At 42.0% G+C, this 25,479-nt stretch overlaps 1 pseudogene across 1 annotated transcript in view; it reads left to right on the top strand.

Annotated features, from left to right (window-relative positions):
• Nucleotides 1-1,152: 1,152 nt before the first annotated feature.
• LOC311103415 (heparan sulfate glucosamine 3-O-sulfotransferase 4-like) overlaps nucleotides 1,153-25,479 on the top strand; it is a 77,914-nt pseudogene continuing 53,587 nt past the window's right edge. Inside the window, exon 1 of the transcript in view lies at nucleotides 1,153-1,831. The product of the transcript in view is annotated as a heparan sulfate glucosamine 3-O-sulfotransferase 4-like (transcript). The remainder of the gene's footprint in view (nucleotides 1,832-25,479) is intronic.

Below are 25,479 nucleotides of genomic sequence, written 5' to 3'. Positions count from 1 at the left end.
CCATCCTACCTTCTTGTGTAAAATCTCCCAAGATCACGGTTACTGAAATTCAACTATTGCACTGTTCCAGAGAACACCAGTAGGGAGCAGCCATAAGCTGCTTGTAGAATAATTATTTAGTAGTAGTAGTAGTCGTAAAATAATAATAATAATAATAATAATAATAATAACAATGACACATTTTATTCAGTAAATAATTTGAGGCAATTCAGATGTAGCCTACATTAGTTGAGCAAATTAACTTTAAGATGTCTTCTCTACTGGGTTAAGTGTATACAGGGCAATACACCGCTTTCTAGGTTTCCCTACTCACCCTTACATTCATCCAGCAATATCTTTGCTGACCATAAGGCATAGAAAAAGGAGAGGAGGAGGAATAGTCATCCCGCCTTCCCAATGCCATCTCAGTGCTATCTGGCTGTCGTATCTGACGTCTCATTGAGTTTCCTACACTCTGGCACGGATTGCGAAAAGTGGGTGTTCACTTACTGAGCTTGTGGTGCTCCTACTAATATAATAGTGCTTCGGTTCCGGTGAGCTCACACAGTTGATGTGCACATCGTATCTACCAACCACCAGAAGGCATTAGGACAGCAAGCAACATTCCTGGCCACTGAGAGAGAGGAGTCAATGAATATTTATGCAAAGGTTGGTCACTTTCTACTGCACAAAGTTAGCAGTGAGAGGACCAATGTGTGGCAGTTTTTTCACCCTTGTTGGGAAGATCCTCAGGATTTGTAATTGGCCGTTTTGAATCTACTGTGGTGCTTGTCAGTGGATCGGGAAGAAGACGTGCTTTGCACACTACTTCAAACACTTTGCCGTTCCCTGTTTTATTTTCCAGTAAAATGCCAAGACTTCGTCCATCACACTGCCCATTTCAAACCAGGCTGCTCATTTGGAAGGACGCCAGACCGCAGGCTTTCTAATCTGCAAATTCAGGCCAATAAATTGTGACATTGGCTGTCAGCGTTGGAATAAGAAATCGATAGGCTACTCAAAAAAGGGACGCGATATTCTTTCGGAATTTTAAAGATCTATTTCCTCTATCCTTATAACCATGCGAATTGGGGGTATGCTGGAGTGCTTCAGCTACTCTCATTTTCAAATGGAGCAGTGCTGATAGTGACAGATTATTGTTGTTGAGTGTCCATGCAAGACTTGGGGTGGAAACATGTCTGGCCACTTCTTTGAGAGGATCACTGCTATCAGAGATGGCATTTTGGTCCAGCACTTCGGTTTTTACCTCTAAAGTGCCCCGGAAAATGTTATTCATGTTCACCCTCTCCCTTTCTGTCACCTACTTGTTCTATAGCTTGATGAGCTGTTACAACTCGTTACAGTTCCCCTTGCAAGATAACTACGTGTACCAAGGGAGGCTGGTGACAGAGGAGACAACTTTCGTGACATTAAGGGAGAAACTTTATTCCACTTCACCCCAGGGCTATTTGGACGAGGAGCTGATAGAGGTGACTGCTGCCGCTGAGCAAACGGTTGCAATTTCCACTGTCAAAGATAATGTGGAGACCGAACAAAGAACATTGGATTGGGTTAGGAATCAGGCGGCTCCAACTAAAGCTGCCGCGGTGTATCAATCTCCCGCTCTGGAAAGGGAGCACCAGGAATTCAGCACCACGGACAACGAACTCAGGGTGAACTGCACCTCGGATTATGGGGTGAAAAAATTACCCCAAGCCATAATAATTGGTGTGAAAAAAGGAGGGACCAGGGCTCTGCTCGAAGCTTTGAGGGTCCATCCCGACATCAGAGCCGTTGGGAATGAGCCACATTTCTTCGACAGGAACTACGAGAAAGGGCTGGATTGGTACAGGTGCGCGCATCCACTCTCACTTCACTCTATCTGGTTCAGAGGTCTCACTACCCCACATAACATAAAAGGTGTTGGTAGTCTCTATTAGTTGATATATTAGATACATTTGATTATCTCTAATAATAATAATAAGTATGCCTATACCACTGTATCAATGCCATTATTCATGATAATCATAATAATCATAATCATAATAAAAATAACAACTCTGCTTAAAAATAGCCTAACTATTAGATGGGTATCTGCCAAGGTAATTCTGCTTAAAAATGTCTCTAGTCTAGGAAAATATCCCCCACTTGTTTTACATCCAACAATACAAAGCAGTTTATCAGATAGCCTAATCCTTCTATATATTCCACTGCATCAAAATGAGAGCTAGACTGATTTGGATGATAAGTTAAAATATTAACATCACTTAGAAACCACACCTAGGGAACAAAGTAGCCTTTATGCAGCATACCTTTATGTCTTGCTTCTGAAGAACAGTGAACCTAGTTTTACAATAATATACAGTGTTTTATCATAGTATGAATTTATATGAATATAGCATACAGCAATAGCCAAACTATTCAGTCAATCAGGTGTTCGTGGGAGTGCATTTATTGGAACAATGTATTCCATTAAGCTCTTGCTTATTCAGATCCCCCTACAGTTGTGGTATTACCTTTCTATGGTGTTTAGAACTGCCCCTGTGCAACAGGTCTGGTACCTTAGCAGTGTACTCTGGGTTTGGGATGTGATGTTGAGTTAGTATTCATACTGTACCCCATGTTCTAATGGTGTCCCAAATATAGACAATCTTGCCTCATTTCGACCAAATGTATTTCCTTGTGTATTTTCATCTGATACTAGCTAGTTCCCAACTATGGAATATTGAGTTTATTTAGCAAATGCTGTGTAATGTCCACCAGAGCTGAAACCAAATGCATGTAGCTAAAGGCCTATTAAAGTCCATCTATCTAAAAGCCATATTGCCAGCCTTTTGCTATATGATTGCATGGGGGTAGAGAGATCATCATTTTGATCTGCTAATCCAGATGTGTCTCTACTGATCCTGAGTGTTGTGCCATCCATGTCTTCTCACATGCAATACATTCAAGGTAAAGATTCCCCCAGTCAGGTTCATCACCCAGTCATGTTTTTTTTAAATGTGTTTTCCAACACTGCACATCTCACTTCCTCCTTTGTGATTTATTTCAGTTTTTTAAAAGAAAAACAATCATGGCATTGAACCACGGTCTGTTTGAGGGTTCTTCTGTCCCTCTGTTTGGCAGTGACACTCGCTCAATAAAGCGCCAGCATCTAGCAAGATAATGGTCTGACCGACCAGGGGAATGCTGGTTTTCAAATGGACTGAGTGAGCAGAGAATGAAAATGAAGCCAGCCAGTAGTACACAGAGTCCCTGACTGTGCCTGTGCCCAGAGCGATGAGGTGCTGTGGCTGTGAATCCAGTTTAGTACAGTGGCTCTGGGCTTTGGGTATACAGAGGACCATCTGTCTCAACTCATTGCAGTGTGGATGGGAGCTATGCTCTCCTCTCCTCGGCTGTTGGCTATTCATTTAGCCCGTGTTAATGTGAGACGTTTCATTACACTTACGGTGTCAGGCTCATTAGACGACAAGATGACAGGCTTACATAAATAACACCAAAGTGTGCTTGTGTGTTTTAGTGCCCCTGAGCCAACCAAATCCCTTAAGCGCTCTTAACATTTATTTCTGCGTTTCGTCCTCTGAGTAATGTTAACCTCAGGATGACGTATGCAGAAATGTAAGTATCAGGTAGGGTTGTTTTTTACACCCATGGGGACGATATAGCAATGTGACTGTTCTGTCTGCCAAATGTGAACAGTGTTGTAGTGTGACAAGGAAAAAAAGGTTACACTCAGAGCTACGTGATCTGCCCACGTCCCGATGCTACAGACAATTCATGTCATTTTTGTGGATATTTGCTGTTTAAAAAAATATACTACATTACATCTGTATGCAGGCCTACTGTGTAGGCTGTGTGCCTAATCCTATGACTGAAATCATGATCACGACCATTTAACAGTGGCTTTGGAGGTTGAGTCCAATAATGTCATCAAAAGCACTGAATCAATTTGGTTGTGCAGTGGTGACCCATTTCATACTTTGTGGTGGTTTGGAGTGTTAGACACTGGCAGAGGATGAATGTGGTACCGTTGTAAAATATTTAAAAGAAGCCAGTATAAATGCACAGCCTGAAGAGGTGTGCACCGAGAGAGCTATTCTGTGCTTGCAGTTATACAGTGCTCCAGAATCCCGGTATGCATACAGAATTCATCTGGTAGAAATATCAAGTGAAAACGTATTTTTATACCCCATCCGCTGGGCATATATTTCACAAGGAGTAAGTTAATCTTCTTGTTCTTGAAATATGATGCAGCGTCTTGGTGTATTTTACCGGGTGACACAATGTTTAAAAGGCTTGTCGGGAAGGACCTCATGCCTTGTTAAACTCCTTACCGCTTTTGAAAAGAAGCTATTGTCTTTATCGAGTAGGTCATTCTTTCTGGGTGTAATAATAGCTATACCATCATTAGAATCCCGCCGCTGCCTGGAAGCCTATCTTGTGTTTAAATAGGTGCTGCAAAACAACAGACGATTCATTGAGCTGGTATTTATGAACAACTCTATTGCTTGTAATACAATTGATTTTCCAGGAAGATTATTTGGGTTGTTCTACTGTGCTGCAGATCATATTGTGTGAGCTGTCAATGAAACGCAAGGCTCTGAAGCGGCTCTGAGGTCTCCGAGACCCTTATCATTGTGTTGGGAGAATGACACCTTGACCTTGTAAGAGATAAAAGCTGAGGCAATGTGACTGTAAATCTTTTGAGCTGTTTTGTACCTTTGCAAGGCTATGGCCCTGTGTTGCACAATGTGACAAACAATAATGTTAAATTACAGTGGTGCTTATAAAGTGCAGCACAGTGTTCTGAAAGTGCTTCCCTTCCCCAAGCTATTTCACCTTAGGTGGAGGCTTTTTTCCATCTTGGTTGCTGCCTGCTGGCTTTTATATGAGGTGGCCTTTAAAAAAGATGCCAAAGAATCAGCCTTGCCATCACCAAGGACTGTCTCTCTTTGTGTGAGTTGTAATGCATTCTGATCAATATGGACCTACACAGCTCTGAAGCCCACACAGTGCAGGCTCTACACTCCACCAAGGCCATGCAATAAAGTACTCTCATTCTTTTATCTACTTTGTTATCGAGGCTCTCTTGTTTCCCACTGAATGGTGGAAAAAGCTTAAGGAAAGAATTTCCACATTGCTGCTTCTTCTTTTTCTGTAAATATGAAATGCTGGTAGTGTAGAGACCATGTCAGAGCACCATGTCTTTTCACTGCTGCAGGCCCGTGGGGGACTCTGAGGAGAATAACATGAATTCCAGCCCCAGCTTTATCCGCACCCTTCAGTGTAGTAAGACAGGACCCTCTGACAGGAAGTGTGTGTCGGAGACAGCGATCTACTGCTGAGAGTAGCATCAGAGTCTAAATCCTGCATTTGTCCCTTGTTTACCCCTGCGCTCCCACCTCAGCATGCCGCTCCACAGCTCAGCTCCCTGACTCTTGCCACCAGACTAGGGGCCCGTGACTCCAGTCAGCGGGGAGATGGGATGGAGGGAGGTGGGCCAGATCCCTGAGCAGCAGGCTGGAGACCATCCCTCCATCTTCCAGCTGGGCCTGTGTTGCTGCTGCTGTCCTCTGCTTCTCCCCGGCAAGCCGTAATCTGCCTATACCTTATTAGGTGACGCCAAGGCTCGCAAGGACGCACCTCTGGGTACTGGGATGCCAACGCGTCAGTCGTGGAATTCAACTTTTTAATTAGCAGCATGCCCCAGTGCCTGTCAAGAGAGTGGACCGCTGCAGTCAGGTCGGTCTCAACATTCACCTCCCCTTTTCTACATTCAACTCCCAAGCACCACAGAGCCCAGATTCCACCAGCGTCCACAACAGAAACATATTTATTTCCTGTTCCAGCGCCTTTGACTGGATGCAGACAAGGCACAGCGCTATGACACAGACAGCAGAAAGCCTTTGTGTCATCTCTGTCTGGCTGTTAAACTTGATTATATGAAGGAGAATAATCAGAACCTTCAGATTGCTGCACCACCAATTACTGTCAGTCTGGATAAATATGGATATTGGATCACGCTTAAATAACCTAATGTAACCCACTCTGTAGCAAGTTCCTACAACCGTGAATGGCAGGTTTTTGTAGCCATTTACTCTTGTGTATAATCACATACACGATACCTGTTACACGGTAGCTAGCTAAATATCCTCTAGCTAGATATTTAGGTGTGTATAGCTACCGTGTGTGTATGTATATCTACAGTGGAACTGTGGGAACAATTCACAACACTTTATCTTTCCAGTTCAACCATATCAGCAGCTATTATCAAAATAAGTCTAGTCATGAACACCATCCACACAGCATTGCACTGCCTAGGAAAAAATGTATATATATGTAATTGAATCAGTGTTTTGTGTTGGGAGAATGTGGACTCAATTAGTTTTGTGTTACTCCAGGGTCAGCCTTAGTCTATTTCTATTGTGATATAAACATTATGAATAGAAGTAATAGTGCTGCATCCTTTGTGGCTTAGAGAGAGGAACGATCACTCTGGCAGAGGGTTAGTGCAGACAATTTCATTCTACTTGCTATTTCACATGCAATACCTTACCCTCTCTCTTTGACATTCATTTCTTATTCTGTGTCGTAGACAAAGCTACAACCAAACACCTAAATGATCATTCTCCAATTCCAGTAAAGTTTACTTTACTTGAGCTTAGAATTTAATTTGCTGATTCAATTTGCCAACACAATGAATTGGCAGTGGGGTATGGTTGCCATCAAGGCACAGCCTCCCTTTAGGTTTGTGTCTGTCAAAATAGAACTGGATGGAATTCTACTCTGCCTTCTACTCCATTCCATCGCCAATGGGAAAACAGGGAATTCTTAGACTCCTATTTCAGTTCCATGTCATAGATGGATTGCCTGAAAATGACAGCCCCAGTCTCGCCTGTTAAATGATTTATTTTGCACCAAAAATAAAGTATAAGCTCAAGTCATTTTAAGCTTGAAAGGATTCCTATCTCCCAGGGTTATTTACTTGCTGCAGAATTGCCATGATGTGCATCTAGTCAGAAGGAACAATGATTCCATTCGGCAGAATGCTGCTTTACAGCCATCTTTAAATATCTCTGAATAAGACTTCCTTTTGGGACAAATAAGCATGTCAATCATACTTGTCAAGATTCCAATTTTCATTTTGCCTCTCCTGGAGCACTTGGTGCTGTGCATGCATGCCCCTTATCGGTTGTGAGGGATGCAGTCTCATGACACAGACCCAAAAGCAAGCTGATGCATTGGTTCAGTCAGAGCAGGGTTCTCTCTGACAGGGCTGGCCATGGAGCCAAGACGTCACACAAGGGCTGTTGGGAGCATGTTTCAAATATGTGGCCATAACCTGACATGAACTCCAGGAGTGTGTTAAGCTGAGGGATGTGGGGAGAGTGGAGATCATAACTTTTCCCTCCACGCTCCACCAGTAGCATTATTTCGCCTGCATGCCCATGACATGTTACACACAGAGCGTATTCATAGGAAATACATCAGCTTGGCCGTATCAAGATGCAGAAATTAACTTGAGATATAGTCTGGAATGGGATGGTGTTATGAACATGGAAAGCAATTGTCTTTTTTTTCAAAGACTCGCCAAAGAACAGAGCAGAATGAAAAGGCAGTTCTAGCTATAGAAATATATGGGGGTCCTGTGAGCCCACATGCACCTCTCATCACTGACGCCATCCACAGCTCACAACAATCTTGACAGGCTTAATTCAATTATGGCAGCGCGATGTGCTGAGACTCCGGAGGTGTGAGCTAATTCCTCTGTTTACACCCCTGAGTCACTGTCACAAACAAAGACCAACACATTCATTGGCTTCCAGGAGCTTGTTTGCTGTGATTGTCCCATTGCCTTTGAAGTTTCTCATCGCTTTATGTTGTTTATTTATTCATACTCTTTCTTTGCCTGAAATCACCATGGGGTATTCCGCTAGAATATTTTAGCACAGTGTGAAACAATGAAGGAGCTGAGTATTACACGTGTAAACTACGCACAACACAGTCCTTACATTGAGATGATTTTCTGATTCAGAGGTGTTGGGTTAAATGCGGAAGACACATTTCAGTTGAATGCATTCAGTTGTACAACGGACTAGGTATGCACCTTTTCCTTTCCTTTCTGTGTTGATTGGGATTTTCAAGTAGGAAATCTTCATTGGGAGTTCTGTTTATAGAAACCCTTTATAAGTATTTAGGTTCTCAAGTTTCAACCATCTGTATCAAGAATACTTTATTAATCAGTCCTTCACCATGAGAACGCTGTCCTCTATCCTCTGTATAGGCTGGTGGAAGTGATTTTTATATAGAGGCTGCGGCATTGTGCCAAGCTCCTTTGAGACTTGGACTAAGCCGATGAAATGCAAAAGGTTGCTTTTAGGGATTATGCTAATTACTAATTGGTGTATCAGAAGGTGATTGTTTTTCCTGGATAATTTGGATTATTGGCATTAGAGATTTAGGGGCAAATTGACGTGCTCTGCCTATTTAATGGGGACATTAGCTCCTCCCAACCATGTGAAGCCAACTCTTAGCTAATGTGGCTGATAGTTTTTCTTTATGCCTTTAACATGCTCAGCCACACACACGTGTGCAGGGCGACACATGAGGAAATGTGTTTCAGTGAAATCATGTTAAAGATGATTGTGTGTTTAAAAGAAAAGTTACATATCCTATAATCCTTAATGTATGGGGGTATGTACAAAGGGGTACACAGTCAGACATCACAGATACAATCACGTGTTTCCCATGGTCTTGTTTTTCTCTAAATATCCCATAGATGTCAAACTATAGTTACAGTATAGTCACAAGATATGGTTCAGAGCAGGAAAAAAGAGAGGAGTGAAAACATGCCATCCCATACCCAGGGCTGTAGCAGGATTAAGTAAGCATTTCACTGTAATGTCTGCACCTGTTGTATTCGGCGCATGTGACCAATAAAATTTGATTTGATTTGATTTGATTAGACTCTGTATTTTTGTCTGAGGTTTATCTTTAGATATGTAAGCTACACTCGGTTATTCACCCCGTTCATTTTCATTATGCCTGGGATGACTCTGCTCACGGTCGCCTTCCACTCCCATCGACCTCCCATTTGTTTCACATCTGCACGATTCGAGGAAGGAGAATGTTAAGTATTTCAATAAGCATACATTTACCTTCAGACACCTGCGGAACATATTGGGCTTGTGCTGTATTGAAACAGGCTATTTTAATTGATCTCTGTGATGAACAATGAGGACAGGCCTCCCTGTCAAGGTCACTTTGGCATCACAATCCTATACTCTGTCCCTTTTTTTTATTTTTTATGAAGGGACAACTTACCATGAAAGCGCATCTGGGCAGAGGTGAGAAGGTAACAGTGCTGTAACTAATGGGTTTATTTAATTTCATTTACTGGCTGTGGCCCCCAGATCATTGGAGGCATGCTGGCCACAGTGAGATTGAAGTTGCAGTGGGAAAGAAAGAAAGATTAACCCTCTTTTCAAAAGGGCAAATTTCACTCTCATGTCATGCTGGATTTTGTTGCCGAGATAGCAGGCCAGTATAAATCTGCAGAACTAAATGAATATAGGTTTGCAGTGAATTGGGCCTCTCAAGCTTATTTCGTACAAGCCACCTAATCAACGTCACGCTGGGGCCATGCTCGCTGGGCTGGGGAATCAGTCATAAATGAAAGCTTTGTCAACATGTCCTCAGATGGATGCAAGGGAGCATTTGCAATAACAATTGCTTGTTGATTCTAAACGTAGACGTGCCAACGGAAAGTCAATTGAGCATATCTAACCCGACTGAAGTTTATTTGGGGGGATAGTCGTGAGGGCTAGTATTTTTCTAATGATTATAGGGATGTCATTCTGTAGAACAGCTTGGTAGGGTTGTTGCTGTCATCATTAACACAGGCTTTTAGCTAAATATTATCTTTGATGCCATTGTTGTAGTCACATGTCTCTCCATATCTGTTTCTGGCCACATTGTCTCCAATTAAGTCTCACAATTTTCTGATGCAATCTGTGGAATATAAATTAAGCAATCCCAGCAGCCCCTGGCTCTGCTTGGTCTCAGCCTCACGCTGAATCACTCGCTCTTAGAGCTGTTTAGTAATAAACCCACTTTTTACAGGACTAAACACGTACTCAATGCACCTAGGGTAAACTCAACAAACGATTCAGGGTTTCATAATTAGTTAACCAACAGAGCGATGCCAGAGGAATGAATTTTACACCTTGTGTTTAATAACAGATAGTTTAATTTGCTTTGCTACTAATGTTGCATGTGTTTCTTCACACTATTTTATGGTTGGGACTCACTTAGCTGGCTCCTTCCCTCCACACAGATGGATCTGCACAAACACATTCATTTGATGTTTTTTTGGGGGTTTGTGGTGGCAAGACAGTGTAAAACACTGAATACTGCCTACAAACCACTGATGGTTGCTCACGGCGGAATCAGATCAAAACAAAGAAGCTGTGTTTGGTTAGTTCATTCAGTCAGCCATTGACTGCTTGATGGGTCGGTCTGCATTCTAGCTGATGTTATAGGATTGAGGCATCTTCTCTTATAGGCTACACCAGGTGTAATATGACCAGTCTCCCTCTCACCTGTCTGTTGGGCTAACCCAATTCTAAAGCTGTGAGAGGAGTGTGTGCTGTTGTTGTGTGTTCGAGATGAGTGAATATTAAAAGCCAAACCAAAAAGTCGCTAGACATCCCACGGCACTGCCCTAACACTCTTAAAGGCCCAGTGCAGTCAAAAGTGTGATTTTCCTGTGTTTTATATACAGTGGGGAGAACAAGTATTTGATACACTGCCAATTTAGCAGGTTTTCCTACTTACAAAGCATGTAGAGGTCATGTAATTTTTATCATAGGTACACTTCAACTGTGAGAGACGGAATCTAAAACAAAAATCCAGAAAATCACATTGTATGATTTTGAAGTAATTCATTTGCATTTTATTGCATGCATAAGTATTTGAAACATCAGAAAAGCAGAATTTAATATTTGGTACAGAAACCTTTGTTTGCAATTACAGAGATCATATGTTTTCTGTAGGTCTTGACCAGGTTTGCACACACTGCAGCAGGGATTTTGGCCTACTCCTCCATACAGACCTTCTCCAGATCTTTCAGGTTTCGGGGCATTCGCTGGGCAATACAGACTTTCAGCTCCCTCCAAAGATTTTCTATTGGGTTCAGGTCTGGAGACTGGCTAGGCCACTCCAGGACCTTGAGATGCTTCTTACGGAGCCACTCCTTAGTTGCCCTGTCTGTGTGTTTCGGGTCGTTGTCATGCTGGAAGACCCAGCCACGACCCATCTTCAATGCTCTTACTGAGGGAAGGAGGTTGTTGGCCAAGATCTCACGATACATGGCCCCATCCATCCTCTCCGCTATACGGTGCAGTCGTCCTGTCCCCTTTGCAGAAAAGCATCCCCAAGGAATGATGTTTCCACCTCCATGCTTCACTGTTGGGATGGTGTTCTTGGGGTTGTACTCATCCTTCTTCTTCCTCCAAACACGGCGAGTGGAGTTTAGACCAAAAAGCTCTATTTTTGTCTCATCAGACCACATGACCTTCTCCCATTCCTCCTCTGGATCATCCAGATGGTCATTGGCAAACTTCAGACGGGCCTGGACATGCGCTGGCTTGAGCAGGGGGACCTTGCGTGCGCTGCAGGATTTTAATCCATGACGGCGTAGTGTGTTACTAATGGTTTTCTTTGAGACTGTGGTCCCAGCTCTCTTCAGGTCATTGACCAGGTCCTGCCGCGTAGTTCTGGGCTGATCCCTCACCTTCCTCATGATCATTGATGCCCCACGAGGTGAGATCTTGCATGGAGCCCCAGACCGAGGGTGATTGACCGTCATCTTGAACTTCTTCCATTTTCTAATAATTGCGCCAACAGTTGTTGCCTTCTCACCAAGCTGCTTGCCTATTGTCCTGTAGCCCATCCCAGCCTTGTGCAGGTCTACAATTTTATCCCTGATGTCCTTACACAGCTCTCTGGTCTTGGCCATTGTGGAGAGGTTGGAGTCTGTTTGATTGAGTGTGTGGACAGGTGTCTTTTATACAGGTAACGAGTTCAAACAGGTGCAGTTAATACAGGTAATGAGTGGAGAACAGGAGGGCTTCTTAAAGAAAAACTAACAGGTCTGTGAGAGCCGGAAGTGTTACTGGTTGGTAGTTGATCAAATACTTATGTCATGCAATAAAATGCAAATTAATTACTTAAAAATCATACAATGTGATGTTCTGGATTTTTGTTTTAGATTCCGTCTCTCACAGTTGAAGTGTACCTATGATAAAAATTACAGACCTCTACATGCTTTGTAAGTAGGAAAACCTGCAAAATCGGCAGTGTATCAAATACTTGTTCTCCCCACTGTTTATTTCCATACTATAAGGTTGGAATAATTCTGTGAAATTGTGAAAATGATGATAATGCTCTTTTAGTGTAAGAGCTGTTTAAAAATACCGCCTGAAATTTCAGCCTGTTTTCGTGGGATGCAGTTTTGGACTGTCTGGTGACATCACCAGGCGGTAAATTAGGTAAAAGACCAAAAATAAAGATAGTTCCAAACCTTTTCAGTTTTCCACCCCCCAACTCAGACTTAACAAAAAAGATCAGTCTTAAAATCATAACTCGGATTATCTTCCCTTTCAGGAGATATAGACAGTTGTTTGCATCATCTCTTGTTTTGGAGCTTTACTATAAATATAATGAGGCGGAAAAGGTCTTTGTAGATCTCATTGAATATTCCATGAATTTTTCCATACAGTATGGCATTTGGTTAAACTTGAATGGAAACTGCATTAGTTCCCAAATTGTCTTCGTTCTACTACATTCTAATAATCCGTGTTGAAGTATTTCATCATCAGTGCATGATGGCATCGGGCCTTTTTTTGTTTTAACGTAACAGCTCCATTGGACTACTGCTCTCACCGGGAGCCTTCGCACTGAGATTAGCCACACCGTGTCTCCACCGTAAATGCCATTCACAATTGAATCATATATGTTTTTGCTTGACTGAGTGCACCAGTTTACTTGTAGATGTCTGAACTTTTTGGTAAAATCGCCTTAGATATGGTTGAAATACTGTATGCTGCTTCTTGCTCTCCCTTTTCCCTCCACTCAAACTACTTCCAGACAGTCCTAGCGAAATTCTTGCTTGCGAAATGTCTCATTGCTAAGAAGCTATTTTTGTTAATTTTTTACCATTTTCATTTAAACAATCACAGTAAGGTACTTAATTTTTACCCAGAAATGATTGAATGTTGAGATAAAAACGACTGGATTGGCCCTTTAAATCTAGGTTATTATAAACCAGTCCACTCAGGCCACCATCAGACTGCAGCTGAAGTGTAGGTTGAGTTTAGGTTATTGCAGTGTAAGTTAAAATGATGTGCCCCCTGTAAATTCCTTTTTCATATTGTGACAGCGTCTACAGAAAGGCAAAATTCAAAGAATAGCCCTAGTAATACAGGAGTATAATAATAATAATATGCCATTTAGCAGACGCTTTTATCCAAAGCGACTTACAGTCATGCGTGCATACATTTTTTTTTTGTGTATGGGTGGTCCCGGGGATCGAACCCACTACCTTGGCGTTACAAGCGCCGTGCTCTACCAGCTGAGCTACAGAGGACCACAGTATGGTAATGAATATCAGTGAAAAACAGTATAGTGTTCAGACAAGCCTTGACATTGAAAGGGCATGCCCCCCACCTCAAATAAATGGTGCCCCACAGAGCCAGACATGGCCCTCGCATTCCCTGATTTTAGTTCCTTTTGTTTCACGAGTGAAGGGCCTTTTTCTATCAGACTTGTCCATTATCTGAGTCTGAAAGACACAGAAAAGTCCACCACATGGTCTGTCAATTTGTGAAACTCACCAAAGCAGTCGTGATGTGATAATGAATGTAATTTTGTTCCTCCTATGGCACAGACACAGTTATTTAAAATGCAGTCAGGCCTGTGGACCTGTGCATGCGGCAAAGGGTAAGATACACCAAATAGTCATCTTCACCCTCTCCTAGATGAAAATAATCATCAATGATAATGTATTTCCTTATTATAATGAAAGTAAATATTTTATACAGAAACATATATTCAAATACGGCTTCAATAGGGACAGGAGGATTTCCTAAAAAGGTCACGTGGCTAGGAAAACTCCTGGCCCCAGCATCAGCCATGCATTGCTTTACATTCTACAATGCTGCCCCCTGTGCTGGTTCTTCTATCTGGCTCGTACTCAACCATAACTGACAACCCACTGGATTGACTGACTGTCACCAAAGCACCCCTTATAAAACCATATCAGCCCAGCCTGCGGTTACGATCCCATCCTCGTGTTGTGCCGGCTGGGGCATGTTTGTTTTGGACAGCGCACTCTGCCTTCCTTGGCTGTCCTCTTTATTACAGCGGCCCCTAATGCCTTGATTTAATGCACTCTCAGAGGTCAGATATTACGCTGGCAGCCACAGACCACTTCCTTCCTCACTGCTCCATTAATAGCAGCAAACAAATCAGAGATGCACTGTAAATTCTCTCCCTGGCATATTGGAGCTGTTTGGATGGGAGACGTGGACAGATTTATTATGGGGAAGAAGGATATCTCTAGAAAAGACTAGCCAGGTTTTTTTCCCTCTCTCTCCAGCACATGTCCAAAACATGGGCCATGTGAACACTAATTAGAGGTACTATTCCCAGTAGGATAGCTTAGCTAGCGTTCCGTCACATATCGTCTGATGCGTATGGTATGTCTGTGCAAGATACTATATGTACTGTATTTAGAGTATGTACTGTATGTACAGAGTCACTCATCAACTTATTTATTGATCTAATAAAGGCTTGTAGCAAAGCCTGTTTATCCTGACCTGCTGTTCACAGGACTTCTTCCTCCAAACAAGAGGCTCAATCTCAAGGGGTTTCTTTCGTCAGTGAGGTTCGATAATTGTGCCTTGTAAAAAGACAAAACGTGTACAGTGACAGTCAGAAGCATATCAGTCCAGAATCTTTGATATTGTGCATCTTGGCTTTGGAGAGTCATGTGTTGTGTTTAGGGACTATCACTTAAATATATCTACCTGATAAGAAGCCGTCAAAACCATACAGAAAAAGCTTGTAAATTGGAAATAACCTATTCTCAGACATCCCTTTCCTTCCAATGACATCTCGGCTTTGCAGCAGTATGACGAAAGATTTCCTTTCATCAAATGATGCGTATTTGGTCAGACAGGATAATTATTATAGCTCAGTTGGTAGCTCAGTTATTGTAGCTCAGTTGGTAGAGCATGGCGTTTGCAACACCAGGGTTGTGGGTTTGATTCCCACAGGGGGCCAGTATGAAAATGTATGCACTCACTAACTGAAAGTCGCTCTGGATAAGAGCGTCTGCTAAATGACTAAAATGTTTTTAAAAAATTTGCCCTCAATAATCAACTTGATCCAACAAGCACATTTCATTCAGGTGCCACTGCAGTCAAACCCCTTGCATTTCTAAGGGGCACTGCACAACATCATTTTCAACAATAGTGGCAAAATTAGTTCCTTACACAATGTAAACATTTTACTTATAATTCAGGCTGTAAATATAGCACAAGGGTATATATAGCAAAGCCTTCATTATTCAATATTTTTATTGTCATGACTACAGCATTTGAGAATCATCAGCTGTTTATCCTAGGCAGGGGATAAATGGAACAGAGTCCAACATGTGGTTTCCATATATTTGATGTGTTTAATACCATTCCATTTATTCCATTCCAGTCATTACAATGAGCCCGTCCTCCTATTACATTTACTGTAAAGGCATCACTGTATTTGAAGTGTTTCTCAGAGACCTTTCATAACCAACCTTCCCTTTTTATTAGGTATTGGGAATTGGCCACTACACTCGCCACAGGTGCCGCCAACAATCAAAGCTGCATAACTGTTAACCCTTCTGTAACTTATCTTTAAAGGCCTTCCTTATGGGTTAGAGCCATTTACTTCGATTTTTTTAAATATATGAAACCAACTGGCCGGTGATCGTAAATTAATCATGTTGTGGTTAAATCTAGAATCGGCTTCCTATTTCGCAACAAAGCCTCCTTCACTCATGCTGCCAAACATGCCCTCGTAAAACGGACTATCCTACTGATCCTTGACTTCGGCGATGTCATTTACAAAATAGCCTCCAACACTCTACTCAGCAAATTGGATGTAGTCTATCACAGTGCCATCCGTTTTGTCACCAAAGCCCCATATACTACCCACCATTGTGACCTGTACGCTCTCGTTGGCTGGCCCTCACTACATATTCGTCGCTAAACCCACTGGCTCCAGGTCATCTATAAATCACTGCTAGGCAAATCCCCGCCTTATCTTAGCTCATTGGTCACCATAGCAACACCCACCCGGAGTATGCGCTCCAGCAAGTATATCTCACTGGTCATCCCCAAAGCCAACACCTCCTTTGGCCGCCATTCCTTCCAGTTCTCTGCTGCCAATGACTGAAACGAACTGCAAAAATCTCTGAAGCTGGAGACTCTTATCTCCCTCACTAACTTTAAGCATCAGCTGTCAGAGCACCTTACCGATCACTGCACCTTTACACAGCCCATCTGTAATTAGCCCACCCAACTACCTCATCCCCATATTGTTATTTATTTTGCTCATTTGCACCCCAGTATCTCTATTTGCACATCATCTTTTGCACATCTATCACTCCAGCGTGAATACTAAATTGTAATTATTTTTGCACTATGGCCTATTTATTGCCTTACCTCCATAACTTATTACATTTGCACACACTGTGTATAGATTTTCTATTGTGTTTTTGACTGTACGTTTTTTTTTGTTTATCCCATATGTAACTCTGTGTTGTTGTTGTTTTTATCGCACTGCTTTGCTTTATCTTGGCCAGGTCGCAGTTGTAAATTAGAACTTACCTGGTTAAATAAAGGTTAAATAAAGGTGTATAAACCCCGGACGGTAGTGATTTCTAGGCAGAAAGAGCTCCGGTAATGCTGAATCACTGAGGCATATGTCTGTATTTAGGCAAGACAGGTAGCATATTTGAGCAACAGATACTCTAGGGAGTAAAAACCTTTCAAGAAGCTCTCTGTTAGAGCTTGTGATTTACAGTGTTGCCAATTACAAAAATTACAGTGGAAATGCACAGTCCTCTTCTTATACCCTTCTTCATATTGTTTATACACTGCATTCTCCCCTTCACTTTCCTTATGAAAGCATGAACTGCCCAGGGCTACTCTCATGCAACAATGGCTCACACTGTCCATAACACAGAAAAGCATTCACCTTACTCACAGGAGACCATGACTATTTCAACAGTGTGGTCCTCTTGTCACAAAAGAGCAGGAGTGAGGGAGGACGGTATTGTGTGCGATTGAAAAGTATTGAGATTTTGCACATCCCTGTGTCACTTGATTATGTTGTGGAGAAAGAGAACTTCATAAGGAATGGCATATCAAATTTCTCTCCTGTTCTAAAAATGTCAGTAATCAAAGACTTGGTGTTAATTACACACATAAACAAAGCAGCCTTTTTAATGGTGATCAACATCAAAGGTAGTGGTGGACTCAACTCAAATAGTCCTTGGAGAATTCAGTGTGTGTGTGTGTGTGTGTGTGTGTGTGTGTGTGTGTGTGTGTGTGTGTGCGTGTGCGTGTGCGTGTGCGTGTGCGTGCGTGCGTGCGTGCGCGTGCGTGCATGTGCGTGAGTTAGTGCTTGCTTGTGTGCATGCATATGTTTTTGTGTCAGCCTGTCAGTCTGTCTGTGTGTTTTTGTTTGTGCTGAATGAGAGTATTTTCGATGTGGAAAGTCTGTGATGATTCATACTTTGCTCAAGGAAAAAGGCAACATGTTGGTCTGCCCCACTAAATAACCAACATCATTATGAATTCTATTTCTCTCCCCTCGCTATTAAAAATGAACAGGCCCGCTATGGCTGCAAAGCTTGGCAGCAGGGACTTGGTCTTGATTTGCGGGGGGAACCAATAAAACGGCTTGGCGGGGGCGGCCATTCTCTCAGATGTTAAGACATATGAATTATGCAGAAACCAGCTGTTCCAATATTTATCACTATGTGTGAATATTCTTTAATGCATACGGGGGAAGCCAAAGTCATTATATCTCTTACATATTTAGGCATACATTTGGTTGATGGATGCTAAAGGATGAAATATGAGGGTATTAAGAATTGCACTTCATGCAAATCCTTAAATTCGGTTCGCAGTGTTTGTGCTAGCATAACAATATCCCAATAAACTGTCCTCAGCTGCTCAATGGTAAGTGATCTCATTATTTAGATTTGGGCTTTATAGTCAACAGCAAGGAATTCTGAGACAACCAGGAGAGTAAAAGGATCTCATGTTTCCTTTCTTTTTTTTAACACCCAATCTAAATTATGCATCGTAGCATTGTTTATGCATCAAACCAGGCCTCGTTCCAGAATCCTCACAAAGAAGCTCAGTATTAATTGGCAACAACAGAGTGGAGACACAGCAAACAGAAACCTTTCTCACTCTGTCCACAATGCAAATCATATTTAGTATGGGAAAAGCAGAGCCAGCTGTCTTTTTAAGTTTCATCCCCTTGGTTCTATTGCCAAATTCAGTGGAGCTGTGCAGTGTTTAAGCTCTCCACCTCCGGATCCCCAAGGCTCTGAAAGGAATATCCTGCCTAAAATGAATGCAGGGGTGGACGGCGATTGGGGAGGTGAATGAGGGATTGTGAATGACGCTGAGATAATTGGGGTCTGCTATAGCTCTCTATCCCCCTCTCAGATCCAGGGACAGCCAATGGAAGGGGAGACAGGGGAGAGAAGAGGTCAAAAATACTTACTCAGCAGTGGAACACATTTGAGGTGGGATGCACACACCCTCTACTTCCTTGTACTCTCATAGTGGCCCATTTAGTACACAGGGAGTGAGTTGGGTGGATAGATTGCGTGCATCTCATCTATATTGAGAGTTACTCCTCAGCGGCGCTATCAGCGGCCCCGGTGGAGAGTGCTGACCACGCTCGAGGGGGAATGGGGGGAGTGGCTAAGTGGTGCACCTTGGCGAGGGCTGGGTTTACCCACGAGACACTCACAACACTGACACATGCTTTCACTTTGGCTAATAAATCATTGAAGGTCTGATGTGCATCGATGGGAATGCGGTGTCAGTTTTGATACTTGATTAGCATTTCTGTCACTTCGCTTTACGCTTAACATAACTCCAGCTGTGCAACCAATTCATACTGCCCATCGGCATTACAATGGTGAGCCATTCCTCAAACTGACAGGACGTCATGACAACATGTCCACTAAAGGGGAATTGCACTGAACATCCAGAACACACATGCAAAAATAATATTTTCCTTAGAGACATTACACAACATCTCAAGTGTCACAGTATCAGACTGTATTGGTCTCTATGTGTTGAACACGGATTTCCAGTCATTGCTTCTGCCAACGGATTGGGGAGTCATGATAACTGCACAACATACGGACTTATACTTTCTATCTGGCTCACTAGGTCCTTACCTATACTATAGTATAGTTCTATACTGTGAATGCTCACTCATACTCATGTGTTGCACGGAGAAGCTGATGTCGTGTCACACACAACTCTCCAGCACTAAGATCTCAGACTACTGGTGGAAAACAAGGAGCAGCCATGACTATAAACTTTATATGAGTGTGGCTTATTCATTTATCAGTCTCAGTTGTAAAGCCTACTCTACTGGAAACTTCACCACTCAGGGATGGATCTGCAGAGCGCAGGCCAAGTAGCATGTCATCCTTGTTTGATTGCTACCATTTTAATGGTGATCATGACTCTCCTCATAAAAACATGTGATTGTCTAATATTATCTCATTAGATTGATTTAGATTCAGTGTGGAAGATCAGGCTTTGACTCTGACCTTGGGCGCCCACCTTGCTCTGGTCTGTGGCAGTTGCTTAGCCTAGGTCCTAACACACACTTTTAGTATGGTAATGAGAGATGTTAATATTCCCTGCCTGACTTGCTGGTTCACCCTTGGTATGTTGATACCTGTCAGTCGGCTGCATCATTTCTGATAGCCCCCAGTCAGTCTGCTCTGACCGCTCCCTGTCAACTAGGAGATAGTTGCGTTGCTCTTTAAAATGAGGCTGGCTTAAAATAGATTATTATAGTTAAACATATTACTGTGGACTTTACAGGACAATGTTACATTTAATATAATCAAGCTCTTTTGATTTTATGGTTCACTACCGTATTGGTGATATAACTCAACTTGAAACAATAAAATGATGGCTGTGTTTTATTGTTTAACAATAAATTGCATAACCCTTGGAATTGTTAAATACACTTCTACTACACAGTAAATACAAACAAAACAATAACTGAAGCATCATCTTCCATCTCTGCACAGACGAGTAGGGTCCAAAAATTGAAATACAAGGATAAATATGTGTTACATAACAGCCTAATATAATTATGTGAGTTTTTACATGGGGTTGTTTGTTTTATTACTGTATGTCTTTAACAATATATAAAAAGGCCAAGCTGTTCTCAGTGGGTTTGGTGGGTACTCTCTGATTCTCTTCCAGAGCATGACCGTAGTATCCACTGTGGTGCCTGACCGTTGCTTGAAGGCGCATGACCTACATTGTACTGAATATAGTAAGTCCTCTTTGTCTTCTCCTCAGAGGGCCTCTGATTCATAAAGGATATAACGAAACTCATGGTTTAGAGGAAGAAAATACACTCTAGGGCATGTTGCCATTCCTCGGCTGGTTTTGCCTGTCCATTATGTTTCAATTTCACCATGTCTTTATGCTGTGGAAATGGAAATAGCTAGCTACAAAGCTTACGCGTTATGCTATTAGCATTCAACAGTATGCATATCTTGGGAAAAGCATTGTGTTCCACTTTCAGATGAAATATTGGAGATATTGACAGTATGATATTTAGCTTTCAGAAGTCATTTCACATTTCAAGTCATTACATTCTTACTGTATCCTCTATCCACTATGAAGGTGTAGACTGGAGAACAGATCATGGTTAGCATCAGCATCAGAACGATAATGAAAGCCTTTCTAAAACTTGTGTGACCTGACTAACCTGCACAATGACTTTGACTAATTAGATGTCATGGAGCGTGGTGCGCTGGTTCAGAATGCTAAGGCTGCAAATTAATATTCCATCATGTTGTGCTTAACAAGATAATTAAATGCTAATATACGCTAACAACCATCTCTGTTTGTATAATTGGTGGCATTGTGCTGTATGTGGAAATTATTTGGATGGAGAGTGAATATTGTAGGATTTAAAATATGAAATAATACTAAGGAAAGTCAAGTTGAATACTTATCAAAGCATTTGTTGTGACAAGGAACCAGACATCCCGTTCAGATTATGGTCTGTCTTTAGACTAATTGATAAACAATAGATATAGATTAAACCAATTGTTTTGCTTGATAAGTAAGGGGGTGTTTTGTTTTCTATTTTAAGACAAGATGAGCGTAAGTACAGTAAATGATTGAATCTTATTCTAGTTTTGTTTGACATGAACTGCAGTATGTTATTATGCATAGTTTCTGTCACTGTATATTTTCCCATCACATCTTGGCTGTCACTCTGGGTGTATCCCTGCCTCTCAAGCCATCATATTTGTTGCTGTACATATTTGAGTTTCACAGTAGCACCAGTAATAGCCTTTTAGTGCTGGCAGCTGTACATCTGCAGTGATATTACAAGCCCTGACAGCTTTAGTGGCACAGCTGCATTAACCCAACACTAAGGGAAAGAACTGAGAGTCTACCATGCCAGTCCTGATCTCACCCGATGACATTTTTGCGAGTTGAGCTCACACCTGCCGAAACGCCACACATTAATCTGTCAGAAGTGAGTTCCGTCAGAAGACTTGTCTGGAAATGCGTGACAATGGAATTGTTTTTTTCGCCACACAGTAGGTTAAGTTAGGAACATACATGTTTTGAACTGGTCCAAACTGACGAAGGAAATGTTTTCTGGTTGGCATGTTTCTTGGTTGTTGAATTTGTTGATTGCATGTGAGCTACATGATTTTTCCTCCTGAATGGTTTCATTGGAGTCATTCATGTTTGGATGAAAACCAAATTGTTCCTCAGAATCATTAGTCAAGGTTAAAGACGAATATTTAGTGTTTCTTGGATGTTGGCCCATGTTTTCAATATTCATTGGCAATCTAAATAATACAAAATTGACAGTTTTACTGGCACAGCAGGCTTGGTTCTGGCCAAAGACTGTTATTCGGGAGTCAATTCGGAATTAATTTAGACATGTATGAACTGCAAGTAATGGTGGGTCTAGAATAATTTTACTAGTGATTTAAAAGACACCTTCTCAGCCCTTTAATGCACCATACCAATATTACTATAACTGGCAATGTACTGATCGTTTGCTTAAGACTAGAGTACACTAAGTACACATGGTGATTAAAGTACACTGTAAGAGCTCATTCCCACAGAGACATGCAGATGCAGTCAGTGACACCCGGTCAAGCACTCAAAGCCTGTTGTATTTAACCTCAGACGTCTTGCCAAGAGATGAATTTTAGCCCCAAATTAACAGGTCTGCTGGCAAGTCGGCAAGTCCGAACTGAACTTTTCTAAATTCAAAAAGTCCTTATTCTTCATTGTTGATCTCAGCTGTAGCCATATCTTACTATGCTCTATAGTGTGATATAACAAGATTGGTTTCTATTAATGGGTTTCACACCTGTCATTAAAACAGAAGGTCAAATATTAGAAATAAGTGCTATTCAAATCCTCTGTAATTGAATAGTTGAATGGCCAATTAAAATCCCTGTTGTAGGGTGAGATAAGGGAAATTAGCCTTCCTTTATGCACCTGCTCCGAATATGCCTCTCCTTTTCCCTTGCCACATTCCTCTCTATGTCACAGAAGAAAGATTCATTTTCCCGGTCTGTCATGCTGGTTTAATAACAGATAGCCTGGAATTAGAGCGAAGACAATACCCAGTGTTTGCAATAGGTAAGCAGCTTGGTTTGAAGAAATCAACTGTGGGAGCAATTATTAGGAAATGGAAGACATACAAGACCACTGATAATCTCCCTCGATCTGGGGCTCCACGCAAGATCTCACCCCGTGGGGTCAAAATGATCACAAGAACGGTGAGCAAAAATCCCAGAACCACACCTAGTGAATGACCTGCAGAGAGCTGGGACCAAAGTAACAAAGCCTACCATCAGTAACACACTACGCCGCCAGGGACTCAAATCCTGCAGTGACAGACGTGTCCCCCTGCTTAAGCCAGTACATGTCCAGGCCCGTCTGAAGTTTGCTAGAGTGCATTTGGATGATCCAGAAGAGGATTGGGAGAATGTCAGATGGTCAGATGAAACCAAAATAGAACTTTTTGTTAAAAACTCAACTCGTCGTGTTTGGAGGACAAAGAATGCTGAGTTGCATCCAAAGAACACCATACCTACTGTGAAGCATGGGGGTGGAAACATCATGCTTTGGGGCTGTTTTTCTGAAAAGGGACCAGGACGACTGATCCGTGTAAAGGAAAGAATGAATGGGGCCATGTATCATGAGATTTTGAGTGAAAACCTCCTTCCATCAGCAAGGGCATTGAAGATGAAACGTGGCTGGGTCTTTCAGCATGACAATGATCCCAAACACACCGCCCGGGCAACGAAGGAGTGGCTTCGTAAGAAGCATTTCAAGGTCCTGGAGTGGCCTAGCCAGTCTCCAGATCTCAACCCCATAGAAAATCTTTGGAGGGAGTTGAAAGTCCATGTTGCCCAGCGACAGCCCCAAAACATCACTGCTCTAGAGGAGATCTGCATGGAGGAATGGGCCAAAATACCAGCAACAGTGTGTGAAAACCTTGTGAAGACTTACAGAAAACGTTTGACCTGTGTCATTGCCAACAAAGGGTATATAACAAAGTATTGAGAAACTTTTGTTATTGACCAAATACTTATTTTCCACCATAATTTGCAAATAAATTCATAAAAAATCCTACAATGTGATTTTCTGTAATTTTTTTTCTCATTTTGTCTGTCATAGTTGACGTGTACCTATGATGAAAATTACAGGCCTCTCTCATCTTTTTAAGTGGGAGAACTTGCACAATTGGTGGCTGACTAAATACTTTTTTTCCCCACTGTATGTGGGTGAAGCATCACCATTCCATAGCGTTCACACCCGCCCCTAGAAAATGATGAAATTAGCCACACATCCCACATATTCCAAGAAAGACTCCTCCTGCACGCTTTATCTTTAGATCCTGAAGTCTCCATTCTTTCTGCCTTTCTTCTTGGTCTGTTTTTCTCGTCCTTTTTTTATACTGCAATCAATCAAGTCGTCGAATCTATTGCATGAAGCCTTTTGTCTTAACGTTGCACGTTGGAGTATTTATAGAAGTGCAGTTAACAGTAGCACAGAAAAATCTGAATGCGTCAGCTTCTGCAGCTAGTATCAGCTCTGTGAATCCCCTTGTGGGATCCATAGAAAGACGGGGGAAATTTGCGAATCTGAAAATAATTTTGCTTGCTGTGAAACTAAACAGATTTTTTACTCCCACTAATCCTGACTGAGGTCTCACTCAAGTTGCAGGAATCCTGATGACAGTAATGTGTCTTTATTCATTTGAAATGTGCCAACCTAAGATATCTCAGTGACTAATGATAAAGCATATAACCATTTAGCCATTAAGAAAGGCAAAGTAAACTGATGTTAATGGCATGGTTACCATAATTGATTGATTCATTGGCCACTACTTGACATTGAATGTATTGGGTAACCTCCCTTTTTACACTGTCAATGCAAAGTAATTCAGGCTGATTTAAAGAGAACAGTGCTTACAGTACACACATGTAGCACATGATGCAATTGCGAGCCACTGTTTTTTCCACTGATCTCGGCTAGTTTTCACACTGGGAGAGCTGTTTAGCCAACTTTCAATTATCGCCGATGGATGATATTAAAATGATAAAATCAAAGTGGGCCATAATCTGTGACACTGCTGAGCATAAAATGGCAGCCTCAAAGTGAGAGGAGGAGTTCAAACACACCATGTCAAGCTTTCCCTCACTTTTATATGAAACCGCATACATCTACCCTACAGTCAGTTGAGCTTAATTTCATGTAATGCAATCCTGGTGAATATTGTGTCATATGTACTATATAAAAACAGGGATTAGCCTAGGACTAGTCAGTAAAAAATAGCATTTCAGAGATCACTGTTTGATGTGTGTCCCAGTACTCTGGTACTGATGTACCATTCCAACGTGTGCCCATGCTGTGGAAACTGCCAGAAAGCTCCAGTTGATTCTCTCTCATTTCAGTGCACTCAGCACGTTGGGCCCATAATGCCTTGAGTGCTTGCCTGAGCCACATGACATCACTCTGTGTAGCCACTCTCTCCGATTCTAGTTTGTCCTCCATTATCCAGGGTAACAAGAGCGGAGATAGTATGGGCAGGGGGGTGGGGGTGTTGGGTTCC

The sequence above is a fragment of the Coregonus lavaretus genome (assembly GCF_964263955.1).
Source record: "Coregonus lavaretus genome assembly, chromosome: 28".
In the NCBI taxonomy this organism is placed as follows: Eukaryota; Metazoa; Chordata; class Actinopteri; order Salmoniformes; family Salmonidae; genus Coregonus; species Coregonus lavaretus.
This window is presented reverse-complemented; position numbering and strand designations above follow the sequence as displayed.